At 38.2% G+C, this 7,461-nt stretch overlaps 1 protein-coding gene across 2 annotated transcripts in view; it reads right to left on the minus strand.

Moving 5' to 3' along the window:
* Nucleotides 1–7,461, minus strand: part of CTCF (CCCTC-binding factor) — a 43,894-nt gene that overhangs the window by 35,397 nt on the left and 1,036 nt on the right. The window contains exons 2-3 of one of the 2 annotated variants that reach the window (XM_037041508.1): nt 3,266–3,382; nt 1,876–1,987 (exon numbers count right to left, since the gene is read on the minus strand). The gene's annotated coding sequence lies outside the window, so the exon portion shown is untranslated. The remainder of the gene's footprint in view (nt 1–1,875; nt 1,988–3,265; nt 3,383–7,461) is intronic. The other variant, XM_037041507.1, reaches the window with a different exon arrangement.

Consider the following 7,461-nt stretch of genomic DNA (forward strand, 5'->3'; position numbering starts at 1 on the left):
ACTCATCTAGTGGGGGAAACCTGTAGTAACTACAAGGGGCCTGCCCTCTAGAAGATAATTCAAATTTTTGGGAGGTCCCCCCCCTACACAATGACCAGTTAGTGCTAAAGTTTAAAGATCATTGCTTTACCTCTATATATCACATTATAGTTACAAATACAGAGTTGATCCTTGAACTGCATGGCAGTTAGGGGGACTGATTCTTACACAGGAGAAAATACAAGTGTAACCTTCGACTCTACAGTTAGCCCTTCCCACGTGTAGATCAAAAACAGTATTTTTGGTCTACAGGTGGGAACACGAAAATACTGTTTACAATCTGTGGTTGTTAGAATATGGATATGAAGGGTCAACTGTACTTATTGGGAAAAAAAGTTCGTGTATAAATGAACCTATGTAGTTCAAAATTGCACTGTTCAAGAGACAACTGCACATATTACCCCCTAACAACACTTCATTAACTACCATAAGCCTGTAACAAGGTAGATCTGTCATTTTACAAATGAGGAAAGGGCACAAGGAAGTCACCCAAGGCCATATAGTTATTGAGCTACACAGCTCAGATCTGGTGGCCTAAAAGGATCAAATAAAAATTAATGCTTTTTTATATTTCCTGATACACCTAAGATGAGGGTTTCTCCTCCAGAAAGCCTTTCCCAACATCTTTCACGACTCCTGTAACTGACCATTCCTCCCTGATCCCTAAACACTTTTATCAGAACATGGATCACACTTATTTACAGATCTCTTGCCCCATAGTCTAATTTCCACCCTCAGGAAAAGAATCTTAAAAAAATGAGACAGAGAGAGAGGGGGGAAGGGAGGGGGAGAGAGGGAGAGAAACATCAATGTGAGAGAGAAACATCACTGGTTGCCTCTTGTATGTTCCTGGCCAGGGACGAAACCTGCAACCTAGGCATGTGCCCTGACTGGGAATCAAACCCACAACCTGTGGGAGTTTGGAGTCACACTGGTCAGGGCTCTTACTCATCTTTGAATTCCTAGTACCTAATACTGTGTCTAGCACAACACAGAAAGGTAAGTGTTTACAGAAGGGAATGAGCACGTTACAAGTATTCAACAAATATTGCATTTCTCTAAATAATCTGCGCTAATAAACTTCAATATATACAGAACCAATTAGATTCAAATATGAAACCTCTATTCAAAGAGCAAACATTATCAATATACAACATATAATTTTTAAGTGCCACTTTCAATAAGAGGAATACATTAGTAACACCACTTAATAACCGTAAAACAAACAATTAAAAACAGATGCTTTTGAATAATCTTAGGAGTTTCAAGGTCCACAGTTTAGAATTTAGCCATTTTATTATGACTGACTACTTAAGAAAGGGGTTGGAGAGGGCAAAAATCAGTATGATTTGTAGCACAATTTGTAATTGTGCTTGAGTTAACGTGGTATGCTTTCAAAATTGTTCTATAGGATTTACTTTATAGTCTTAGACCTGATTTTGGTCACCACTTCCTCTTCCCTTTTTACAGTATTTCTGACTTTGTTCAGCTATCCAGAACTGCACCCCAACTGAGCTCTTGTGTACATCACACACGTGTAGGAATATGCGTGCAAGCAAACAAGCACCAATGAACACGATTTAACGTAGAAATATCCCACAGCAGGACACTACAGGGAACAAAATAAGCTGCTGGGTGGTACAGCTGTTCCACAGCTCTGAAGTGTTGCTTCTCAAATGCCCTCCCGAAGCACCTACACAAAGGGCACTTCCCACTACAGGCTCGCAGGCCCCAATTTGTTGTGTCGTCTTAGACAATCAGACATAGTAAGAGTGCACATTCTGTTCCTAGAAATATACATATTTGTTTCAACATAAAAAATTTAAAATTACTTACCAGTTAAATTATTTAACTCACTGCCCCTCAATGAGCACAACTGAAGCTCCAAGAAGATGGGTCATGCTTATCTTGTGGCTTCGAGTACCCCGGAATCATATCACTTTGTACCCTAAGGGTATTCATATCCCAATTTGAGAAACAAGGATTAAACTAGCCACAACACTTAAAAGTGACCAACATGTTTCAATTTCCCAACTCTTAAGTTTAGTTTTCTCAACAGCTCTTGAAATCAGTATTGTTTCTCTTGCAGCAGTTCATTAGTATGTACTCTGTGTGTACACATTAACATTTCTAAACACTTTAATAACACTTCTAAAAGAACCTGTAGAGCACAAGTTGTTTCTGAAATGACAGAAAAGCAGCACAAAGATCATGTCCTCCCCATCTATGGAAGTATCAAGATGCCCACTTGGAAAATAGAGATTTGAGAATAGTAGAGCTTTCACTCCGGTTCCCTTCCTTCACGTATTTGCTTCAGGCACAGCTTGTAAGAAAAATCTTAGTAGTCACTTAGATGATTTATGTTTATCTTAATCTCAGCATTTGTAATTCCCACCTCTATAATCCTTTTAGCCAAATACACAAGTGCGATTAAACAATTTTCACATTTTCTGGGGGATAAGAAAGAAGTGCTTTCTGGTAGCCCGAGAAGATAAAATTTTCACACTTAGAATCCTACTTTGTTGTTTGTGAGATCCCAAGCCTAGTAGACCCTGACATTTATGAGAAACCTATTTCAAGTTCCCTGTGATACCCACTGTATTTTACAGCAGAAATTGTAGGCTAAAGTTTTAAGCAATACTTTCAAATGTTAAAATAAAAAATATTGATAACGACTATAACATTCTGCAAACCTGGATCATTAGCTAGATTAACTTAATTATGACAATTTTCATTTTAATCCAGGATACCAGATGCCCCAAGAACAGGGTTCCATCTGTTTGTCCTCTTTAAAATTACAAGTTGCCACAATGAACTTTTGAGATCATTTGCAAAGAGTCAAAATATAAATTCCAGAGGTTTCTACAGCATAGCACCACCACTTCCTGAAGTTTTTCTATGTACATGCTCAAAATGATAGAAAGGCTTTACCCACATTCAAAATGAAAATGCTTTATCCACATTCTCAACTGAAAATAACCAGTGAAATTGATGTTACTCTCTAACGAATGAGAAATAGAAAGGTTAAATAACTTGCTCAGTGTCATACAGCTGGTACACGGTAGTGCAGAGTTTCAAACTGAGCACTCTCTAATCACAAAGCCTATATGCCCTCAACCACCCACCTTCTTGCATCTCCTATGCCCAAGAATGGTCCAACAAATCCTCCAATTTTAGGAGGGTTTTATTACTATTTTTAAGACCAAGAAATGAAAATAATATTTACCTCTCCGTGGCTGCAAAGTCAGTTTGAAGAGGAAACACAGAACCCAGATCTCAAGCCCTTGGTCAGTAATCTGTCCACTAGCGCATCCTGTTCTTCTGCCCCAGGTCCACAACCATTCTAAAAAAAAAAGCACAAATCACTTTATGAACATTAAATACACACAAATGCACATATAGCATGAAAGACAAACAGAGCAAAATGAAGACTGACAAAACTGGGGGAAAAAATGAAATGTCATCTTACTAAGTGGGCCATTCCATTAAATATCTACCAAGCCAGTAATAAAACATTCATTTATTTTTTTAGACATTTGCTAAATATATAAAAGACTAAAGATTTATGATTATCAGAATAGCACTCCACTGAGACACTGCAACCAAATAATGGCACATGTACAAAGTCTGTCCAGACCGTTGTTAATGGTCCAACCATTGTTAATATAATGAAAACAGTTTGTACAGCATCAATGCAATCTGGCAACCAAAGAGAGTGGACTGGACTGTGCATGCGAACAATGAGGACTTCACTGTACCAGTGGGGGTGGTAGTCACTACTGAGTGAGCATGTGTCCTGTGTGGCTGCCTCATTCAAAATGACAGAGCAAGCAACAAAGCTGCATTAAATTTTGCATTAACTTGAAACTACTGGGATGATTCAGAAGGCCGAAGCCATGGGCAACTGGTGATTGTCAGCTTTATCACCACTACACACCCACACATGTACCATGTCTCATGTATTGCATCTTCTGCAGGTTTTTGGTGACATATCAAATCACCCAGGTGACTCAGCCCCCGTACAGTGCACATTTCACACTCTGAGACTTCTGGATTTTCTCAAAACTAAAAACACCCTTGAAAGGGAAAAAATGTCAGACTGTGGATAAGATTCAGGAAAATACGACAGGACAGCTGATGGTGATTGGGGAACTGTGTGAGGTCCCAAGGTGCCTACTTTAAAGCGGACTGAGTCATCATTGTCCTATGTACAATACAATGTTTCTTGTGTCTTCTTCAATAAATGCCTCTAATTTCATAGTGTGCGGCTGGATACTTTCTGGACAAACCTCATGTATTTATCCAACTACCAATAACTTAATTCTTATAGACGTAGTAATAGTCCTTTAACATTCTATTTCCTTATCTTTACAAATACCAGTTTTACTGATTAAGTTAGTTGTACCATGAGTAAAGACTATTTTTCAATTTAATAAGATAACTATGTGTGTGGGAGGATTCACTGACCATTGAAAATTCTAGAAGCACAGCACTGAAGTATTTTTAAGTCAAATAATAAAATACATTTTTAAAGTAAAAATAAACATTTTTCTCTCTAAATTATACATAAATGAACTGTCAAGCTTCAGGCAATGGGAGAGTGGAACTCACCTGTGGGGGGGGGGGAGTAACTCCCAAGTGAAATGAAAGAGCTAAATTTAAATGAAGAGTTTTCAAAGAATTTAACCTAAGAGGTACAATTAAAAGGGAATCCAACTAGTAATTAACTAAGGCCCACAAAACTAAGCTGACAGAATACTTTCTTAGATGAAGCTGAAGAAAAGTCTTCTCTGTTAAGAAGGAATTTAAAACACAGGAAGTGTATTTATTGGGTTGGCCAAAAAGTCCACTTAGTTTTTTCCATAAAATAAAAGACACATTTTTTCATTTTCAAATAAATTCTGAGCATGTCAGCTATCTCTCGTAATTGGCTTCTAGTGGGCAGAGGCCAGGGGTGCCGCCAAACATCCTCCAATGTATGAGACAGCCCCAAAGTAAAAATTATTTGGCCAAAATGTCAACAGTACCAGGAAACTTCACAAACCACTTTTGACACATCCGACCAGCTGCAACAGCTTCTCCATATACTGCACAAATCTTATGGTGGCGCAACAGTTCACCAATTTGTTAATTTTTTTTAAATGCATGCTGATAGGACAGCTGTCAAATGATAATCTAACAAAACTCAAATGAAGTTAAAGACAACTAAGCACTAGTAGAGCCATCGTATGGAAAACACTAAATGAACTTTTTGGTCAACCCAATAGTTCAAGAAACACTTGTACTGGAGTCACTAGCATGCCTCAAAGGGAATGAGAATTTATGCCCTTGAAAATTCTAAAAATAACTAAAAATGAGGGTCAAGTGTAGAAAAATTACTATTCTTGAGGTATATGTCAGTAGTCCATATGCAATGCCACATCTTTGCACCCAAATACTAACCACTGAGAAAATGCACAAAGATACTGCCAGAAAAGATCTGAGATAACGACTAGAGAAAGTTTAGAGGTGTTTAAAAAATACGGTATGCCAAATCTCTCTATATATAATTATGAACCATGGTCTTCATAGTTATACATTATTTGCCACTATTATTCTTTCTAAACCTGTATGCTTTCTCAAATACTAGGTTGTGACAATTCTGGGACCTAATTTTTGGCAAAGGAGCCTGATGTGATCTGAATGAAAATAGGTAGATAGATGGTCAACTAGGTTTCTGGTTTTAAAAAATGAAATGGAGCCTATAAAGTAGATGACGTGGAGTGAATTTAACGCCAGCAGTATCCCTGAAGAAGAAAAAAGTCTCTAGAGGTGAATCTCTGTCAGCAAGCACCATGGTGCAAGGTTCTGCCACAAGACTCCTCCTCAGGGCTTTTGTCAGCCACAGGTGGCCTCTACCATGCTGAAGAAACTCCCCAAGCCACCCACAAGTCTTAGGTGGGTGCCCTCATTTTTGTGTGCTCTTTAAAGCAAAATCCTAAATACCTTAGAATTTAAATGCATCTTAGGAAAACTTTTACAGCTCCTAAATTTTATGTTGGTTCAACAAATTCTTAAAATAACTTTTACAACTACTCTTAAATAAGCAGTATTTGCCTATGTGGAAAAAGTTACATTGTAATCTTCCTCTTAATACTGATTTAAGTAATAAGTTCCCTTGGTTAACCTTATATCATCACTTTATTCTCTCTGTACATTCACTTTTCCAATAAAAACAAAGTATGAATCTTGACATACAGGAAATCTCAAAGGACTGCAACCCTGTAAGTAAGGTCTGTACCATTAAGACAGCGTAAGTGATGTATAAGACTAAGAAGTTAGTGGCTGCACATGGCACAAATGAATGAAGAAGAAAAATATGGTCCATGGAGCACAATGCTAACCTGGAAAAACAAGCTTTACTCCTGGCTCAATTACAGACTTTCTGGATTTTAATTTTTAACCTGTGTGGATCTTAGTAAGTAAAATGCCCACAATTTCAAAAGGAAAATAATGCTGAAAATCACAAGAATGGGGAAAAACCCTACACAAATAGACTAACGTATCAGACAATTAAGTGTGGTTCTATTCCCAAATTCGACACTCCATCAACACTCTGCATTTAGTTACTTAGTGAAGTTTTACGGTGGAGGCGGGGGAGAAGGAACATTCTGTAGGGTTCAGAAAGGGATGGTGAGAGACTCTCCTATGGAGGCAGACTGCAGCAAAAACCTACAGATTGAGATTACACATAGTGGACCAACAAATTTGCTTAGCACCAGACTGTTTTTAATTTCTTCATAAACTTAATGTAACCCCCCCAAAATTATTCAGGACTTTATTCTCTCCAAAGCAACCAGAGTTGTTACACATCAACTACACCACCATGCTATATTGAGGTATTTGAGGAAAGAGCAAAAAGATTAAGTATGCGAATGTTTACTTAATTCTGAACTCAGGGCTGTAGGAAATGTGCCACTAAATAGTAGTTACATTAGGCGTAGATATTTATAAACCAACTGCCGCTAGTGACCTAAGATTCAATTACAACATCAACCCTCAGATTTCAGCGTATGGGCAAATTACCAGTGGAGTCAAGAATAAATTCATTCTGCCCTACTGGAGCTTTTAGGTCGGGTTGCCGAATCCCGGAGAACTGCCTTCGCCTAGCCCTAGAGCATCAGGTACTAAGTAATGCACTAAGTTAGGGTTAGGACATATTAAAGCACGAGGGAAACTCAAGGGTCGCCTAACTTGGCCAGTCCATAATCCCGAATTCAGGAATTTGTCACGTCACTTGAGATCAATGTAAAACTAAGTTTTGATCCCTTTGAGATCTCTTAGCGCACAGCACAGTCAAGCTATCCCTCACTGTAAGAGGAGTCCGACCCTGGCTCCAGAAAAACTACTTGGTCTGTAACTAGTTTCTTTTCCGCTCACCGT

The sequence above is a fragment of the Sturnira hondurensis genome, unplaced genomic scaffold (genome assembly GCF_014824575.4).
Source record: "Sturnira hondurensis isolate 20B ecotype Veracruz unplaced genomic scaffold, ASM1482457v3 Scaffold0003090, whole genome shotgun sequence".
NCBI classification, from domain to species: Eukaryota; Metazoa; Chordata; class Mammalia; order Chiroptera; family Phyllostomidae; genus Sturnira; species Sturnira hondurensis.